The sequence below is a fragment of the Silurus aristotelis genome, assembly GCF_946808225.1.
Source record: "Silurus aristotelis genome assembly, chromosome: 8".
In the NCBI taxonomy this organism is placed as follows: domain Eukaryota; kingdom Metazoa; phylum Chordata; class Actinopteri; order Siluriformes; family Siluridae; genus Silurus; species Silurus aristotelis.
This window is the reverse complement of record NC_139581.1, coordinates 23,900,303-23,921,700: the sequence shown is the minus strand read 5'-3', so window position 1 is coordinate 23,921,700 and position 21,398 is coordinate 23,900,303.

Genomic DNA, 21,398 nt, shown 5'->3' with positions numbered 1-21,398 from the left:
GAGCATTATTCGCCATGAACCTCGACACTTTCTCATGTACAGCCTTTGTAAAAGAAAAAGTGTCACATAAAAGCAAATCAGTGTATGGCTTTACACTGTACACTGCTCTGCATAATCCAGTCTTTTAATGTTTTCTGAAAATAAGCTTAGTATGTGTCATTTGGACCTTTTGAATATACAAAAAAAAATTATAATAATCCTACCATTTTATTTCATATTGGTTCGGACAATTTTGCAGATTAAGAAAAAGCTCTACTAGGAAATTGTGATCAAGGATTCCTTCATGGCAATCTGAACACATAATGCCATGAAGGTATCAGATTTTTGTGTGCAATATCTTCCTATATGCAAATTTTTAGCTGGCCTAAGAACACTTAGGCCAGAGTCATTTTTAATCATACATTTAATAAATGTCACAATTTTATATGAGCCACCTTTCATTGGGAATAAGTGTAAGAATGTAGTGCTTAAATGTGATTAGCAGAGAGGTGGACATCGATTAAGATCACAGATAAGGATGAGTATCGCTTCAGAGTGAAGAAAAGTAAAACCTATTTCAAAATCCTTTCACTTCAAGATCTGCATGTGGTCAGTACATGGTTGAGGAGAAGAAATGCTGGAACACAGCTCCTTAACACTGCAGCAGCACGGTTTGCAGTCAACCCCGTAGATAATTAAAACGGCAACAAAATACATCCACGACTTTTGAGCGTTCATTATTTGGCCTACACATGGTCACCAAAACAAAAGTCTAGGTTTCATTTGAGATCACTGGCTTGAACACTTGTTTTGTAATCATGATAGCTGAGCATGGTCTCTGACTGAATCCTTTACATTGTAATTCAAATTCAATTAAAACTTTATCTGATATCGACAAGAACCCCACTGGGTTTCCCAGCACCGTTTGGAAGCTAGAAGAGTAGATCCGAGCCACTCTTTGCCACAAGATGTGAGTCCCGTCTTGGTTGCTCGCTGTGAGCAGAGTGGCGCAGCGGAAGCGTGCTGGGCCCATAACCCAGAGGTCGATGGATCGAAACCATCCTCTGCTTACAGCATTTGTGAAAGAAAAGGTGTCACCTACAAGTAAATCAGTGTATTGCAAAATGTGAACAAGTGAAAAGGACAGATATCACAACAATGCTGTACAGAGTACACTGATCTGCATAATCCAGTCCTTTATTGTTTTCTGAAAATAAGCTTAGTATGTGTGTTTTGGACCTATATGGTTGTACGGAGGAATAAATACAAATCATTACTATTTGACTAAAAAAGGCTAAACTTGACAAACTGAAAGAAAAACTGTGTGCAGTGCAGGATAACCTTTGTATTCTATTTGACAAAAGCTCGTGAGACTGTTTAACATAGAGCTAAAACGAGCACTTTTTGACTAGCATTTACAGCGACCCTGGATCTCGACGGATCTAGGCTTTGGACCCGCTGATCAACATCTGCAGTATTAACGGAAGGAGATCTACTGTATTTGACCAAAGTTATAGAGTGGCAGCGGTGGGATTCGAACCCACGCCTCCAAAGAGACTGGAGCCTTAATCCAGCGCCTTAGACCGCTCGGCCACGCTACCGGTAGGGAAGTCGGGAGATGAGACCGCCAGCTTGCGGAGGAGATGCGGTCGCAGCCGGCCATAACGTCAGCGGCATGCACGAAACACGCTTAACAAAAGACTTTTGCTCAAGATCAAAGTGATACAAAAACACACAACAGGCTGTGCAGAATTGGTCGTCCATTGCATTGCCCTCTGATTGTCAACAATCATCCACATATAATAACAGGATTCAGACGCAAGTTTTTTTTGCCACTGTCGTTTTGCCACAGCTGCGACGATCCATCATGGAAACAGACAACCTTTGCAAAATAGACAGCAACAAAAACAGCTTCGGAAATTCCTCTAAAGGTAACGGCACACTTGCGTCTTCTGCCAATGGTAAATTTTGGTTTGTTGTCTCAGGTGGCCTCTTGAGGCCACTGAAGGCATGTACGTGGACAGCAAGAAAGACGGGGGCCACAATCCCTAGGGAAGCCTTTGGAGGCAAGAAGTCGCAATGCTTAGGCAAACCTCACAGTTTCAGAAATTCCTCTTAACAGTCAAGTATGGCTTTACTGAGTAGCATTATATCCTGAAGCCTTGTGATAGAAATAGCAAAAGAGCCAGAAGTTGTTGCAAATCTGACACCAAGATACAGCCTTGCGACGAGGGTGGGACTCGAATCCACGCATGCAAAGCACAATGGATTAGCAGTCCATCGCCTTAACCTCTCGGCCACCTCGTCCGATAAAGATGACTGACGGCACTGCTGAAGAAACGAGGGGCTTTTATTTTATCGCGCACAAAAGGGAGGTGCAGTGTGTTATGAGATGGGCCAAGGTTTATAAATAGATACTTGGCCAAGCTAGCTGTCGCCCAAGGACCCCTTTGGCTCGTGAAAGAAAAAAAATGTAAACGTCATTCCTGCTAGCATCCTCAGAGTCCATTTTTTTCCTTTTTCTACAGTGGCATGTTATCTTGATAATTTAATTAGGAGGTGGAACATTGTCTCCCAAGGTGTGAAGAGCATTATTCGCCATGAACCTCGACACTTTCTCATGTACAGCCTTTGTAAAAGAAAAAGTGTCACATAAAAGCAAATCGGTGTATGGCTTTACACTGTACACTGCTCTGCATAATCCAGTCTTTTAATGTTTTCTGAAAATAAGCTTAGTATGTGTCATTTGGACCTTTTGAATATACAAAAAAAAAATAATAATAATCCTACCATTTTATTTCATATTGGTTCGGACAATTTTGCAGATTAAGAAAAAGCTCTACTAGGAAATCGTGATCAAGGATTCCTTCATGTCAATCTGAACACATAATGCCATGAAGGTATCAGATTTTTGTGTGCAATATCTTCCTATATGCAAATTTTTAGCTGGCCTAAGAACACTTAGGCCAGAGTCATTTTTAATCATACATTTAATAAATGTCACAATTTTATATGAGCCACCTTTCATTGGGAATAAGTGTAAGAATGTAGTGCTTAAATGTGATTAGCAGAGAGGTGGACATCGATTAAGATCACAGATAAGGATGAGTATCGCTTCAGGGTGAAGAAAAGTAAAACCTATTTCAAAATCCTTTCACTTCAAGATCTGCATGTGGTCAGTACATGGTTGAGGAGAAGAAATGCTGGAACACAGCTCCTTAACACTGCAGCAGCACGGTTTGCAGTCAACCCCGTAGATAATTAAAACGGCAACAAAATACATCCACGACTTTTGAGCGTTCATTATTTGGCCTACACATGGTCACCAAAACAAAAGTCTAGGTTTCATTTGAGATCACTGGCTTGAACACTTGTTTTGTTATCATGATAGCTGAGCATGGTCTCTGACTGAATCCTTTACATTGTAATTCAAATTCAATTAAAACTTTATCTGATATCGACAAGAACCCCACTGGGTTTCCCAGCACCGTTTGGAAGCTAGAAGAGTAGATCCGAGCCACTCTTTGCCACAAGATGTGAGTCCCGTCTTGGTTGCTTGCTGTGAGCAGAGTGGCGCAGCGGAAGCGTGCTGGGCCCATAACCCAGAGGTCGATGGATCGAAACCATCCTCTGCTAACTGTAACCTTTTTAATACCTCAGTCACATTCCTCAATGGCAATCTGAAGACATAATACCATTGAGGTATCAGAATTCTGTGTTCAACATCTTCCTATATGCCCCTTTTTAGCTAGCCTATGGACAGTTAGGCCAAAGTCATTTTTAATCATACATTTAATAAATGCCACATAATTTTATATGAGCCCCGTTTCATTGGGAATAGGGGTAAGAAAGTTGTGCTCGCATGTGATTAGCAGAGAGGTGGACATAGATTGGGATCACACATAAGGATGAGTATCACTTCAGAGTGGGGAAAAGTAAAAACCTATTTCCAAATCCTATTACTTCACTATCTGCATGTGATGAGAACATAGGTGAAAAGGACAAATGCTGGATTCGAATGACCTGCCAACTTTGTGCACCAAACAGAAAGATTCCCATTGGATTCCTTTTAATGCAGGCAAGCACCAGTTGACTCAAGGATGAATGTGCAGGGGTCATGGAAAACCTTCCATAATCAAGGCTGAGAGGATAAGGGGACGGACCTAATATCCGTTGGTGTCTCCCTGCGCCATGTTAAAATCATGCCTACTACATTAGTGATCTTAGTGTCTTACAACTTCCCCACAGATTGTTCCGTCAGAACACAGCTCTTTAACACTGCAGCAGAACTATTTAAAGTCATCCGCATAGATAATTAAACCGCGAACGAAAAACGTCTTCTACATTTGCGTGTTCGACATATGACCTAGACAATGGTCACCAGGGCAAGAGGCATCAACCCCTGGCTGTCAGGATGGCCGAGCGGTCTAAGGCGCTGCGTTCAGGTCGCAGTCTCCTCTGGAGGCGGGGGTTCGAATCCCACTTCTGACAGATGTTTACCTTGTTGGTCAGTTTTTCTGAACTGAGCCCGTGCAGGGGAGACTTGTTGAGTTGATGCTGAAAAAACATGAGAGAAAACTATTCAACATGCTGACTCTGTTCGATTCTACAGTTTGCTTGGCTAATGCTCAAGTCATCTGCTGCTTGTTTGATATTGAAATATCTTGGCAAAATATCACTGAATATCGAAAACTCATCCGGATGCTTGAGCATGTCTTTGGACAAAAATAGTTAAAACCTCGCTGTGACACACCAGTCTAGCTTTCATTTGACATCACTGGCTTGAACACTTGTTTTGGTATCATGATAGCTAGGCATGGGCTCTCATTTGAACAGAATCTGGTTCCAGGAATGGCACAAAAGTGTGCAACTGTGTGGCTAAATCTGTGTGTAAATAAAGTGCAAAGGGAAAAGAATGCAATGTCTTATCTGCTAGTATCCTCAGATTCCTTCTTTTTTCGTTTCTATAGTGGCATTTTATCTTGATAATTCAATTAGGAGATGGATCATTGATGAACCATGACACTCTCTGATTTACAGCATTTGTGAAAGAAAAGGTGTCACCTACAAGTAAATCAGTGTATTGCAAAATGTGAACAAGTGAAAAGGACAGATATCACAACAATGCTGTACAGAGTACACTGATCTGCATAATCCAGTCCTTTATTGTTTTCTGAAAATAAGCTTAATATGTGTGTTTTGGACCTATCTGGTTGTACGGAGGAATAAATACAAATCATTACTTTTTGACCAAAAAAGGCTAAACTTGACAAACTGAAAGAAAAACTGTGTGCAGTGCAGGATAACCTTTGTATTCTATTTGACAAGAGCTCGTGAGACTGTTTAACATAGAGCTAAAACGAGCACTTTTTGACTAGCATTTACAGCGACCCTGGATCTTGACGGATCTAGGCTTTGGACCCGCTGATCAACATCTGCAGTATTAACGGAAGGAGATCTACTGTATTTGACCAAAATTATAGAGTGGCAGCGGTGGGATTCGAACCCACGCCTCCAAAGAGACTGGAGCCTTAATCCAGCGCCTTAGACCGCTCGGCCACGCTACCGGTAGGGAAGCCGGGAGATGAGACCGCCAGCTTGTGGAGGAGATGCTGTCGCAGCCGGCCATAACGTCAGCGGCATGCACGAAACACGCTTAACAAAAGACTTTTGCTCGAGATCAAAGTGATACAAAAACACACAACAGGCTGTGCAGAATTGGTCGTCCATTGCATTGCCCTCTGATTGTCAACAATCATCCACATATAATAACAGGATTCAGACGCAAGTTTTTTTTGCCACTGTCGTTTTGCCACAGCTGCAACGATCCATCATGGAAACAGACAACCTTTGCAAAATATACAGCAACAAAAACAGCTTCGGAAATTCCTCTAAAGGTAACGGCACACTTGCGTCTTCTGCCAATGGTAAATTTTGGTTTGTTGTCTCAGGTGGCCTCTTGAGGCCACTGAAGGCATGTACGTGGACAGCAAGAAAGACGGGGGCCACAATCCCTAGGGAAGCCTTTGGAGGGTCGCAATGCTTAGGCAAACCTCACAGTTTCAGAAATTCCTCTTAACAGTCAAGTATGGCTTTACTGAGTAGCATTATATCCTGAAGCCTTGTGATAGAAATAGCAAAAGAGCCAGAAGTTGTTGCAAATCTGACACCAAGATACAGCCTTGCGACGAGGGTGGGACTCGAATCCACGCATGCAAAGCACAATGGATTAGCAGTCCATCGCCTTAACCTCTCGGCCACCTCGTCCGATAAAGATGACTGACGGCACTGCTGAAGAAACGAGGGGCTTTTATTTTATCGCGCACAAAAGGGAGGTGCAGTGTGTTATGAGATGGGCCAAGGTTTATAAATAGATACTTGGCCAAGCTACCTGTCGCCCAAGGACCCCTTTGGCTCGTGAAAGAAAAAAAATTTAAACGTCATTCCTGCTAGCATCCTCAGAGTCCATTTTTTTCCCTTTTCTACAGTGGCATGTTATCTTGATAATTTAATTAGGAGGTGGAACATTGTCTCCCAAGGTGTGAAGAGCATTATTCGCCATGAACCTCGACACTTTCTCATGTACAGCCTTTGTAAAAGAAAAAGTGTCACATAAAAGCAAATCAGTGTATGGCTTTACACTGTACACTGCTCTGCATAATCCAGTCTTTTAATGTTTTCTGAAAATAAGCTTAGTATGTGTCATTTGGACCTTTTGAATATACAAAAAAAAAAAAAAATAATCCTACCATTTTATTTCATATTGGTTCGGACAATTTTGCAGATTAAGAAAAAGCTCTACTAGGAAATTGTGATCAAGGATTCCTTCATGGCAATCTGAACACATAATGCCATGAAGGTATCAGATTTTTGTGTGCAATATCTTCCTATATGCAAATTTTTAGCTGGCCTAAGAACACTTAGGCCAGAGTCATTTTTAATCATACATTTAATAAATGTCACAATTTTATATGAGCCACCTTTCATTGGGAATAAGTGTAAGAATGTAGTGCTTAAATGTGATTAGCAGAGAGGTGGACATCGATTAAGATCACAGATAAGGATGAGTATCGCTTCAGGGTGAAGAAAAGTAAAACCTATTTCAAAATCCTTTCACTTCAAGATCTGCATGTGGTCAGTACATGGTTGAGGAGAAGAAATGCTGGAACACAGCTCCTTAACACTGCAGCAGCACGGTTTGCAGTCAACCCCGTAGATAATTAAAACGCCAACAAAATACATCCACGACTTTTGAGCGTTCATTATTTGGCCTACACATGGTCACCAAAACAAAAGTCTAGGTTTCATTTGAGATCACTGGCTTGAACACTTGTTTTGTTATCATGATAGCTGAGCATGGTCTCTGACTGAATCCTTTACATTGTAATTCAAATTCAATTAAAACTTTATCTGATATCGACAAGAACCCCACTGGGTTTCCCAGCACCGTTTGGAAGCTAGAAGAGTAGATCCGAGCCACTCTTTGCCACAAGATGTGAGTCCCGTCTTGGTTGCTCGCTGTGAGCAGAGTGGCGCAGCGGAAGCGTGCTGGGCCCATAACCCAGAGGTCGATGGATCGAAACCATCCTCTGCTAACTGGAACCTTTTTAATACCTCAGTCACATTCCTCAATGGCAATCTGTAGACATAATACCATTGAGGTATCAGAATTCTGTGTTCAACATCTTCCTATATGCCCCTTTTTAGCTAGCCTATGGACAGTTAGGCCAAAGTCATTTTTAATCATACATTTAATAAATGCCACATAATTTTATATGAGCCCCGTTTCATTGGGAATAAGGGTAAGAAAGTTGTGCTCGCATGTGATTAGCAGAGAGGTGGACATAGATTGGGATCACACATAAGGATGAGTATCACTTCAGAGTGGGGAAAAGTAAAAACCTATTTCCAAATCCTATTACTTCACTATCTGCATGTGATGAGAACATAGGTGAAAAGGACAAATGCTGGATTCGAATGACCTGCCAACTTTGTGCACCAAACAGAAAGATTCCCATTGGATTCCTTTTAATGCAGGCAAGCACCAGTTGACTCAAGGATGAATGTGCAGGGGTCATGGAAAACCTTCCATAATCAAGGCTGAGAGGATAAGGGGACGGACCTAATATCCGTTGGTGTCTCCCTGCGCCATGTTAAAATCATGCCTACTACATTAGTGATCTTAGTGTCTTACAAATTCCCCACAGATTGTTCCGTCAGAACACAGCTCTTTAACACTGCAGCAGAACTATTTAAAATCATCCGCATAGATAATTAAACCGCGAACGAAAAACGTCTTCTACATTTGCGTGTTCGACATATGACCTAGACAATGGTCACCAGGGCAAGAGGCATCAACCCCTGGCTGTCAGGATGGCCGAGCGGTCTAAGGCGCTGCGTTCAGGTCGCAGTCTCCTCTGGAGGCGTGGGTTCGAATCCCACTTCTGACAGATGTTTACCTTGTTGGTCAGTTTTTCTGAACTGAGCCCGTGCAGGGGAGACTTGTTGAGTTGATGCTGAAAAAACATGAGAGAAAACTATTCAACATGCTGACTCTGTTCGATTCTACAGTTTGCTTGGCTAATGCTCAAGTCATCTGCTGCTTGTTTGATATTGAAATATCTTGGCAAAATTTCACTGAATATCGAAGACTCATCCGGATGCTTGAGCATGTCTTTGGACAAAAATAGTTGAAACCTCGCTGTGACACACCAGTCTAGCTTTCATTTGACATCACTGGCTTGAACACTTGTTTTGGTATCATGATAGCTAGGCATGGGCTCTCATTTGAACAGAATCTGGTTCCAGGAATGGCACAAAAGTGTGCAACTGTGTGGCTAAATCTGTGTGTAAATAAAGTGCAAAGGGAAAAGAATGCAATGTCTTATCTGCTAGTATCCTCAGATTCCTTCTTTTTTCGTTTCTATAGTGGCATTTTATCTTGATAATTCAATTAGGAGATGGATCATTGATGAACCATGACACTCTCTGATTTACAGCATTTGTGAAAGAAAAGGTGTCACCTACAAGTAAATCAGTGTATTGCAAAATGTGAACAAGTGAAAAGGACAGATATCACAACAATGCTGTACAGAGTACACTGATCTGCATAATCCAGTCCTTTATTGTTTTCTGAAAATAAGCTTAATATGTGTGTTTTGGACCTATCTGGTTGTACGGAGGAATAAATACAAATCATTACTTTTTGACCAAAAAAGGCTAAACTTGACAAACTGAAAGAAAAACTGTGTGCAGTGCAGGATAACCTTTGTATTCTATTTGACAAGAGCTCGTGAGACTGTTTAACATAGAGCTAAAACGAGCACTTTTTGACTAGCATTTACAGCGACCCTGGATCTCGACGGATCTAGGCTTTGGACCCGCTGATCAACATCTGCAGTATTAACGGAAGGAGATCTACTGTATTTGACCAAAGTTATAGAGTGGCAGCGGTGGGATTCGAACCCACGCCTCCAAAGAGACTGGAGCCTTAATCCAGCGCCTTAGACCGCTCGGCCACGCTACCGGTAGGGAAGCCGGGAGATGAGACCGCCAGCTTGTGGAGGAGATGCTGTCGCAGCCGGCCATGACGTCAGCGGCATGCACGAAACACGCTTAACAAAAGACTTTTGCTCGAGATCAAAGTGATACAAAAACACACAACAGGCTGTGCAGAATTGGTCGTCCATTGCATTGCCCTCTGATTGTCAACAATCATCCACATATAATAACAGGATTCAGACGCAAGTGTTTTTTGCTACTGTCGTTTTGCCACAGCTGCGACGATCCATCATGGAAACAGACAACCTTTGCAAAATAGACAGCAACAAAAACAGCTTCGGAAATTCCTCTAAAGGTAACGGCACACTTGCGTCTTCTGCCAATGGTAAATTTTGGTTTGTTGTCTCAGGTGGCCTCTTGAGGCCACTGAAGGCATGTACGTGGACAGCAAGAAAGACGGGGGCCACAATCCCTAGGGAAGCCTTTGGAGGGTCGCAATGCTTAGGCAAACCTCACAGTTTCAGAAATTCCTCTTAACAGTCAAGTATGGCTTTACTGAGTAGCATTATATCCTGAAGCCTTGTGATAGAAATAGCAAAAGAGCCAGAAGTTGTTGCAAATCTGACACTAAGATACAGCCTTGCAACGAGGGTGGGACTCGAACCCCACGCATGCAAAGCACAATGGATTAGCAGTCCATCGCCTTAACCTCTTGGCCACCTCGTCCGATAAAGATGACTGACGGCACTGCTGAAGAAACGAGGGGCTTTTATTTTATCGCGCACAAAAGGGAGGTGCAGTGTGTTATGAGATGGGCCAAGGTTTATAAATAGATACTTGGCCAAGCTACCTGTCGCCCAAGGACCCCTTTGGCTCGTGAAAGAAAAAAAATGTAAACGTCCTTCCTGCTAGCATCCTCAGAGTCCATTTTTTTTCCCTTTTCTACAGTGGCATGTTATCTTGATAATTTAATTAGGAGGTGGAACATTGTCTCCCAAGGTGTGAAGAGCATTATTCGCCATGAACCTCGACACTTTCTCATGTACAGCCTTTGTAAAAGAAAAAGTGTCACATAAAAGCAAATCAGTGTATGGCTTTACACTGTACACTGCTCTGCATAATCCAGTCTTTTAATGTTTTCTGAAAATAAGCTTAGTATGTGTCATTTGGACCTTTTGAATATACAAAAAAAAATTATAATAATCCTACCATTTTATTTCATATTGGTTCGGACAATTTTGCAGATTAAGAAAAAGCTCTACTAGGAAATTGTGATCAAGGATTCCTTCATGGCAATCTGAACACATAATGCCATGAAGGTATCAGATTTTTGTGTGCAATATCTTCCTATATGCAAATTTTTAGCTGGCCTAAGAACACTTAGGCCAGAGTCATTTTTAATCATACATTTAATAAATGTCACAATTTTATATGAGCCACCTTTCATTGGGAATAAGTGTAAGAATGTAGTGCTTAAATGTGATTAGCAGAGAGGTGGACATCGATTAAGATCACAGATAAGGATGAGTATCGCTTCAGAGTGAAGAAAAGTAAAACCTATTTCAAAATCCTTTCACTTCAAGATCTGCATGTGGTCAGTACATGGTTGAGGAGAAGAAATGCTGGAACACAGCTCCTTAACACTGCAGCAGCACGGTTTGCAGTCAACCCCGTAGATAATTAAAACGCCAACAAAATACATCCACGACTTTTGAGCGTTCATTATTTGGCCTACACATGGTCACCAAAACAAAAGTCTAGGTTTCATTTGAGATCACTGGCTTGAACACTTGTTTTGTTATCATGATAGCTGAGCATGGTCTCTGACTGAATCCTTTACATTGTAATTCAAATTCAATTAAAACTTCATCTGATATCGACAAGAACCCCACTGGGTTTCCCAGCACCGTTTGGAAGCTAGAAGAGTAGATCCGAGCCACTCTTTGCCACAAGATGTGAGTCCCGTCTTGGTTGCTCGCTGTGAGCAGAGTGGCGCAGCGGAAGCGTGCTGGGCCCATAACCCAGAGGTCGATGGATCGAAACCATCCTCTGCTAACTGTAACCTTTTTAATACCTCAGTCACATTCCTCAATGGCAATCTGAAGACATAATACCATTGAGGTATCAGAATTCTGTGTTCAACATCTTTCTATATGCCCCTTTTTAGCTAGCCTATGGACAGTTAGGCCAAAGTCATTTTTAATCATACATTTAATAAATGCCACATAATTTTATATGAGCCCCGTTTCATTGGGAATAGGGGTAAGAAAGTTGTGCTCGCATGTGATTAGCAGAGAGGTGGACATAGATTGGGATCACACATAAGGATGAGTATCACTTCAGAGTGGGGAAAAGTAAAAACCTATTTCCAAATCCTATTACTTCACTATCTGCATGTGATGAGAACATAGGTGAAAAGGACAAATGCTGGATTCGAATGACCTGCCAACTTTGTGCACCAAACAGAAAGATTCCCATTGGATTCCTTTTAATGCAGGCAAGCACCAGTTGACTCAAGGATGAATGTGCAGGGGTCATGGAAAACCTTCCATAATCAAGGCTGAGAGGATAAGGTGACGGACCTAAAATCCGTTGGTGTCTCCCTGCACCATGTTAAAATCATGCCTACTACATTAGTGATCTTAGTGTCTTACAAATTCCCCACAGATTGTTCCGTCAGAACACAGCTCTTTAACACTGCAGCAGAACTATTTAAAGTCATCCGCATAGATAATTAAACCGCGAACGAAAAACGTCTTCTACATCTGCGTGTTCAACATATGACCTAGACAATGGTCACCAAGGCAAGAGGCATCAACCCCTGGCTGTCAGGATGGCCGAGCGGTCTAAGGCGCTGCGTTCAGGTCGCAGTCTCCTCTGGAGGCGTGGGTTCGAATCCCACTTCTGACAGATGTTTACCTTGTTGGTCAGTTTTTCTGAACTGAGCCCGTGCAGGGGAGACTTGTTGAGTTAATACTGAAAAAACATGAGAGAAAACTATTCAACATGCTGACTCTGTTCGATTCTACAGTTTTCTTGGCTAATGCTCAAGTCATCTGCTGCTTGTTTGATATTGAAATATTTTTCGTCAAAATTTCACTGAATATCGAAGACTCATCCGGATGCTTGAGCATGTCTTTGGACAAAAATAGTTGAAACCTCGCTGTGACACACCAGTCTAGCTTTCATTTGACATCACTGGCTTGAACACTTGTTTTGGTATCATGATAGCTGGGCATGGGCTCTCATTTGAACAGAATCTGGTTCCAGAAATGGCACAAAAGTGTGCAACTGTGTGGCTAAATCTGTGTGTAAATAAAGTGCAAAGGGAAAAGAATGCAATGTCTTATCTGCTAGTATCCTCAGATTCCTTCTTTTTTCGTTTCTATAGTGGCATTTTATCTTGATAATTCAATTAGGAGATGGATCATTGATGAACCATGACACTCTCTGATTTACAGCATTTGTGAAAGAAAAGGTGTCACCTACAAGTAAATCAGTGTATTGCAAAATGTGAACAAGTGAAAAGGACAGATATCACAACAATGCTGTACAGAGTACACTGATCTGCATAATCCAGTCCTTTATTGTTTTCTGAAAATAAGCTTAATATGTGTGTTTTGGACCTATCTGGTTGTACGGAGGAATAAATACAAATCATTACTTTTTGACCAAAAAAGGCTAAACTTGACAAACTGAAAGAAAAACTGTGTGCAGTGCAGGATAACCTTTGTATTCTATTTGACAAGAGCTCGTGAGACTGTTTAACATAGAGCTAAAACAAGCACTTTTTGACTAGCATTTACAGCGACCCGCTGATCAACATCTGCAGTATTAACGGAAGGAGATCTACTGTATTTGACCAAAATTATAGAGTGGCAGCGGTGGGATTCGAACCCACGCCTCCAAAGAGACTGGAGCCTTAATCCAGCGCCTTAGACCGCTCGGCCACGCTACCGGTAGGGAAGCCGGGAGATGAGACCGCCAGCTTGTGGAGGAGATGCTGTCGCAGCCGGCCATAACGTCAGCGGCATGCACGAAACACGCTTAACAAAAGACTTTTGCTCGAGATCAAAGTGATACAAAAACACACAACAGGCTGTGCAGAATTGGTCGTCCATTGCATTGCCCTCTGATTGTCAACAATCATCCACATATAATAACAGGATTCAGACGCAAGTTTTTTTTGCCACTGTCGTTTTGCCACAGCTGCGACGATCCATCATGGAAACAGACAACCTTTGCAAAATATACAGCAACAAAAACAGCTTCGGAAATTCCTCTAAAGGTAACGGCACACTTGCGTCTTCTGCCAATGGTAAATTTTGGTTTGTTGTCTCAGGTGGCCTCTTGAGGCCACTGAAGGCATGTACGTGGACAGCAAGAAAGACGGGGGCCACAATCCCTAGGGAAGCCATTGGAGGGTCGCAATGCTTAGGCAAACCTCACAGTTTCAGAAATTCCTCTTAACAGTCAAGTATGGCTTTACTGAGTAGCATTATATCCTGAAGCCTTGTGATAGAAATAGCAAAAGAGCCAGAAGTTGTTGCAAATCTGACACTAAGATACAGCCTTGCGACGAGGGTGGGACTCGAACCCCACGCATGCAAAGCACAATGGATTAGCAGTCCATCGCCTTAACCTCTCGGCCACCTCGTCCGATAAAGATGACTGACGGCACTGCTGAAGAAACGAGGGGCTTTTATTTTATCGCGCACAAAAGGGAGGTGCATTGTGTTATGAGATGGGCCAAGGTGTATAAATAGATACTTGGCCAAGCTACCTGTCGCCCAAGGACCCCTTTGGCTCGTGAAAGAAAAAAAATTTAAACGTCATTCCTGCTAGCATCCTCAGAGTCCATTTTTTTCCCTTTTCTACAGTGGCATGTTATCTTGATAATTTAATTAGGAGGTGGAACATTGTCTCCCAAGGTGTGAAGAGCATTATTCGCCATGAACCTCGACACTTTCTCATGTACAGCCTTTGTAAAAGAAAAAGTGTCACATAAAAGCAAATCAGTGTATGGCTTTACACTGTACACTGCTCTGCATAATCCAGTCTTTTAATGTTTTCTGAAAATAAGCTTAGTATGTGTCATTTGGACCTTTTGAATATACAAAAAAAAATTATAATAATCCTACCATTTTATTTCATATTGGTTCGGACAATTTTGCAGATTAAGAAAAAGCTCTACTAGGAAATTGTGATCAAGGATTCCTTCATGGCAATCTGAACACATAATGCCATGAAGGTATCAGATTTTTGTGTGCAATATCTTCCTATATGCAAATTTTTAGCTGGCCTAAGAACACTTAGGCCAGAGTCATTTTTAATCATACATTTAATAAATGTCACAATTTTATATGAGCCACCTTTCATTGGGAATAAGTGTAAGAATGTAGTGCTTAAATGTGATTAGCAGAGAGGTGGACATCGATTAAGATCACAGATAAGGATGAGTATCGCTTCAGAGTGAAGAAAAGTAAAACCTATTTCAAAATCCTTTCACTTCAAGATCTGCATGTGGTCAGTACATGGTTGAGGAGAAGAAATGCTGGAACACAGCTCCTTAAGACTGCAGCAGCACGGTTTGCAGTCAACCCCGTAGATAATTAAAACGCCAACAAAATACATCCACGACTTTTGAGCGTTCATTATTTGGCCTACACATGGTCACCAAAACAAAAGTCTAGGTTTCATTTGAGATCACTGGCTTGAACACTTGTTTTGTTATCATGATAGCTGAGCATGGTCTCTGACTGAATCCTTTACATTGTAATTCAAATTCAATTAAAACTTCATCTGATATCGACAAGAACCCCACTGGGTTTCCCAGCACCGTTTGGAAGCTAGAAGAGTAGATCCGAGCCACTCTTTGCCACAAGATGTGAGTCCCGTCTTGGTTGCTCGCTGTGAGCAGAGTGGCGCAGCGGAAGCGTGCTGGGCCCATAACCCAGAGGTCGATGGATCGAAACCATCCTCTGCTAACTGTAACCTTTTTAATACCTCAGTCACATTCCTCAATGGCAATCTGAAGACATAATACCATTGAGGTATCAGAATTCTGTGTTCAACATCTTCCTATATGCACCTTTTTAGCTAGCCTATGGACAGTTAGGCCAAAGTCATTTTTAATCATACATTTAATAAATGCCACATAATTTTATATGAGCCCCGTTTCATTGGGAATAGGGGTAAGAAAGTTGTGCTCGCATGTGATTAGCAGAGAGGTGGACATAGATTGGGATCACACATAAGGATGAGTATCACTTCAGAGTGGGGAAAAGTAAAAACCTATTTCCAAATCCTATTACTTCACTATCTGCATGTGATGAGAACATAGGTGAAAAGGACAAATGCTGGATTCGAATGACCTGCCAACTTTGTGCACCAAACAGAAAGATTCCCATTGGATTCCTTTTAATGCAGGCAAGCACCAGTTGACTCAAGGATGAATGTGCAGGGGTCATGGAAAACCTTCCATAATCAAGGCTGAGAGGATAAGGGGACGGACCTAATATCCGTTGGTGTCTCCCTGCGCCATGTTAAAATCATGCCTACTACATTAGTGATCTTAGTGTCTTACAAATTCCCCACAGATTGTTCCGTCAGAACACAGCTCTTTAACACTGCAGCAGAACTATTTAAAATCATCCGCATAGATAATTAAACCGCGAACGAAAAACGTCTTCTACATTTGCGTGTTCGACATATGACCTAGACAATGGTCACCAGGGCAAGAGGCATCAACCCCTGGCTGTCAGGATGGCCGAGCGGTCTAAGGCGCTGCGTTCAGGTCGCAGTCTCCTCTGGAGGCGTGGGTTCGAATCCCACTTCTGACAGATGTTTACCTTGTTGGTCAGTTTTTCTGAACTGAGCCCGTGCAGGGGAGACTTGTTGAGTTGATGCTGAAAAAACATGAGAGAAAACTATTCAACATGCTGACTCTGTTCGATTCTACAGTTTGCTTGGCTAATGCTCAAGTCATCTGCTGCTTGTTTGATATTGAAATATCTTGGCAAAATTTCACTGAATATCGAAGACTCATCCGGATGCTTGAGCATGTCTTTGGACAAAAATAGTTGAAACCTCGCTGTGACACACCAGTCTAGCTTTCATTTGACATCACTGGCTTGAACACTTGTTTTGGTATCATGATAGCTAGGCATGGGCTCTCATTTGAACAGAATCTGGTTCCAGGAATGGCACAAAAGTGTGCAACTGTGTGGCTAAATCTGTGTGTAAATAAAGTGCAAAGGGAAAAGAATGCAATGTCTTATCTGCTAGTATCCTCAGATTCCTTCTTTTTTCGTTTCTATAGTGGCATTTTATTTTGATAATTCAATTAGGAGATGGATCATTGATGAACCATGACACTCTCTGATTTACAGCATTTGTGAAAGAAAAGGTGTCACCTACAAGTAAATCAGTGTATTGCAAAATGTGAACAAGTGAAAAGGACAGATATCACAACAATGCTGTACAGAGTACACTGATCTGCATAATCCAGTCCTTTATTGTTTTCTGAAAATAAGCTTAGTATGTGTGTTTTGGACCTATATGGTTGTACGGAGGAATAAATACAAATCATTACTTTTTGACTAAAAAAGGCTAAACTTGACAAACTGAAAGAAAAACTGTGTGCAGTGCAGGATAACCTTTGTATTCTATTTGACAAAAGCTCGTGAGACTGTTTAACATAGAGCTAAAACGAGCACTTTTTGACTAGCATTTACAGCGACCCTGGATCTCGACGGATCTAGGCTTTGGACCCGCTGATCAACATCTGCAGTATTAACGGAAGGAGATCTACTGTATTTGACCAAAGTTATAGAGTGGCAGCGGTGGGATTCGAACCCACGCCTCCAAAGAGACTGGAGCCTTAATCCAGCGCCTTAGACCGCTCGGCCACGCTACCCGGTAGGGAAGTCGGGAGATGAGACCGCCAGCTTGCGGAGGAGATGCGGTCGCAGCCGGCCATAACGTCAGCGGCATGCATGAAACACGCTTAACAAAAGACTTTTGCTCAAGATCAAAGTGATACAAAAACACACAACAGGCTGTGCAGAATTGGACGTCCATTGCATTGCCCTCTGATTGTCAACAATCATCCACATATAATAACAGGATTCAGACGCAAGTTTTTTTTGCCACTGTCGTTTTGCCACAGCTGCGACGATCCATCATGGAAACAGACAACCTTTGCAAAATAGACAGCAACAAAAACAGCTTCGGAAATTCCTCTAAAGGTAACGGCACACTTGCGTCTTCTGCCAATGGTAAATTTTGGTTTGTTGTCTCAGGTGGCCTCTTGAGGCCACTGAAGGCATGTGCGTGGACAGCAAGAAAGACGGGGGCCACAATCCCTAGGGAAGCCTTTGGAGGCAAGAAGTCGCAATGCTTAGGCAAACCTCACAGTTTTAGAAATTCCTCTTAACAGTCAAGTATGGCTTTACTGAGTAGCATTATATCCTGAAGCCTTGTGATAGAAATAGCAAAAGAGCCAGAAGTTGTTGCAAATCTGACACCAAGATACAGCCTTGCGACGAGGGTGGGACTCGAATCCACGCATGCAAAGCACAATGGATTAGCAGTCCATCGCCTTAACCTCTCGGCCACCTCGTCCGATAAAGATGACCGACGGCACTGCTGAAGAAACGAGGGGCTTTTATTTTATCGCGCACAAAAGGGAGGTGCAGTGTGTTATGAGATGGGCCAAGGTTTATAAATAGATACTTGGCCAAGCTAGCTGTCGCCCAAGGACCCCTTTGGCTCGTGAAAGAAAAAAAATTTAAACGTCATTCCTGCTAGCATCCTCAGAGTCCATTTTTTTCCTTTTTCTACAGTGGCATGTTATCTTGATAATTTAATTAGGAGGTGGAACATTGTCTCCCAAGGTGTGAAGAGCATTATTCGCCATGAACCTCGACACTTTCTCATGTACAGCCTTTGTAAAAGAAAAAGTGTCACATAAAAGCAAATCGGTGTATGGCTTTACACTGTACACTGCTCTGCATAATCCAGTCTTTTAATGTTTTCTGAAAATAAGCTTAGTATGTGTCATTTGGACCTTTTGAATATACAAAAAAAAAATAATAATAATCCTACCATTTTATTTCATATTGGTTCGGACAATTTTGCAGATTAAGAAAAAGCTCTACTAGGAAATCGTGATCAAGGATTCCTTCATGTCAATCTGAACACATAATGCCATGAAGGTATCAGATTTTTGTGTGCAATATCTTCCTATATGCAAATTTTTAGCTGGCCTAAGAACACTTAGGCCAGAGTCATTTTTAATCATACATTTAATAAATGTCACAATTTTATATGAGCCACCTTTCATTGGGAATAAGTGTAAGAATGTAGTGCTTAAATGTGATTAGCAGAGAGGTGGACATCGATTAAGATCACAGATAAGGATGAGTATCGCTTCAGGGTGAAGAAAAGTAAAACCTATTTCAAAATCCTTTCACTTCAAGATCTGCATGTGGTCAGTACATGGTTGAGGAGAAGAAATGCTGGAACACAGCTCCTTAACACTGCAGCAGCACGGTTTGCAGTCAACCCCGTAGATAATTAAAACGGCAACAAAATACATCCACGACTTTTGAGCGTTCATTATTTGGCCTACACATGGTCACCAAAACAAAAGTCTAGGTTTCATTTGAGATCACTGGCTTGAACACTTGTTTTGTTATCATGATAGCTGAGCATGGTCTCTGACTGAATCCTTTACATTGTAATTCAAATTCAATTAAAACTTTATCTGATATCGACAAGAACCCCACTGGGTTTCCCAGCACCGTTTGGAAGCTAGAAGAGTAGATCCGAGCCACTCTTTGCCACAAGATGTGAGTCCCGTCTTGGTTGCTCGCTGTGAGCAGAGTGGCGCAGCGGAAGCGTGCTGGGCCCATAACCCAGAGGTCGATGGATCGAAACCATCCTCTGCTAACTGTAACCTTTTTAATACCTCAGTCACATTCCTCAATGGCAATCTGAAGACATAATACCATTGAGGTATCAGAATTCTGTGTTCAACATCTTCCTATATGCACCTTTTTAGCTAGCCTATGGACAGTTAGGCCAAAGTCATTTTTAATCATACATTTAATAAATGCCACATAATTTTATATGAGCCCCGTTTCATTGGGAATAGGGGTAAGAAAGTTGTGCTCGCATGTGATTAGCAGAGAGGTGGACATAGATTGGGATCACACATAAGGATGAGTATCACTTCAGAGTGGGGAAAAGTAAAAACCTATTTCCAAATCCTATTACTTCACTATCTGCATGTGATGAGAACATAGGTGAAAAGGACAAATGCTGGATTCGAATGACCTGCCAACTTTGTGCACCAAACAGAAAGATTCCCATTGGATTCCTTTTAATGCAGGCAAGCACCAGTTGACTCAAGGATGAATGTGCAGGGGTCATGGAAAACCTTCCATAATCAAGGCTGAGAGGATAAGGGGACGGACCTAATATCCGTTGGTGTCTCCCTGCGCCATGTTAAAATCATGCCTACTACATTAGTGATCTTACTGTCTTACAACTTCCCCACAGATTGTTCCGTCAGAACACAGCTCTTTAACACTGCAGCAGAACTATTTAAGGTCAGGATTCAGACGCAAGTTTTTTTTTGCCACTGTCGTTTTGCCACAGCTGCGACGATCCATCATGGAAACAGACAACCTTTGCAAAATAGACAGCAACAAAAACAGCTTCGGAAATTCCTCTAAAGGTAACGGCACACTTGCGTCTTCTGCCAATGGTAAATTTTGGTTTGTTGTCTCAGGTGGCCTCTTGAGGCCACTGAAGGCATGTGCGTGGACAGCAAGAAAGACGGGGGCCACAATCCCTAGGGAAGCCTTTGGAGGCAAGAAGTCGCAATGCTTAGGCAAACCTCACAGTTTTAGAAATTCCTCTTAACAGTCAAGTATGGCTTTACTGAGTAGCATTATATCCTGAAGCCTTGTGATAGAAATAGCAAAAGAGCCAGAAGTTGTTGCAAATCTGACACTAAGATACAGCCTTGCGACGAGGGTGGGACTCGAACCCACGCGTGCAAAGCACAATGGATTAGCAGTCCATCGCCTTAACCTCTCGGCCACCTCGTCCGATAAAGATGACTGACGGCACTGCTGAAGAAACGAGGGGCTTTTATTTTATCGCGCACAAAAGGGAGGTGCAGTGTGTTATGAGATGGGCCAAGGTTTATAAATAGCGGCACACTTGTGTCTTCTGCCGATGGTACGTTTTGCTTCTTTGTCTTAGTTGGGCTCTTGAGCCCACTGGAGGCACGTAAGTGGACAGTGAGAAAGAAGGGGAGCCACAATCCCTAGGAAACCTATGAAGACAAAAATTAACAATTCACACAACCTTTAAAATACTCCCTGGCAGCCGTGGGTAAACCCAGCACCTTAGTCTACTTGGCCAAGCTACCTGTCGCCCAAGGACCCCTTTGGCTCGTGAAAGAAAAAAAAATTAAACGTCCTTCCTGCTAGCATCCTCAGAGTCCATTTTTTTCCCTTTTCTACAGTGGCATGTTATCTTGATAATTTAATTAGGAGGTGGAACATTGTCTCCCAAGGTGTGAAGAGCATTATTCGCCATGAACCTCGACACATTCTCATGTACAGCCTTTGTAAAAGAAAAAGTGTCACATAAAAGCAAATCAGTGTATGGCTTTACACTGTACACTGCTCTGCATAATCCAGTCTTTTAATGTTTTCTGAAAATTAGCTTAGTATGTGTCATTTGGACCTTTTGAATATACAAAAAAAAATAATAATAATCCTACTATTTTATTTCATATTGGTTCGGACAATTTTGCAGATTAAGAAAAAGCTCTACTAGGAAATTGTGATCAAGGATTCCTTCATGGCAATCTGAACACATAATGCCATGAAGGTATC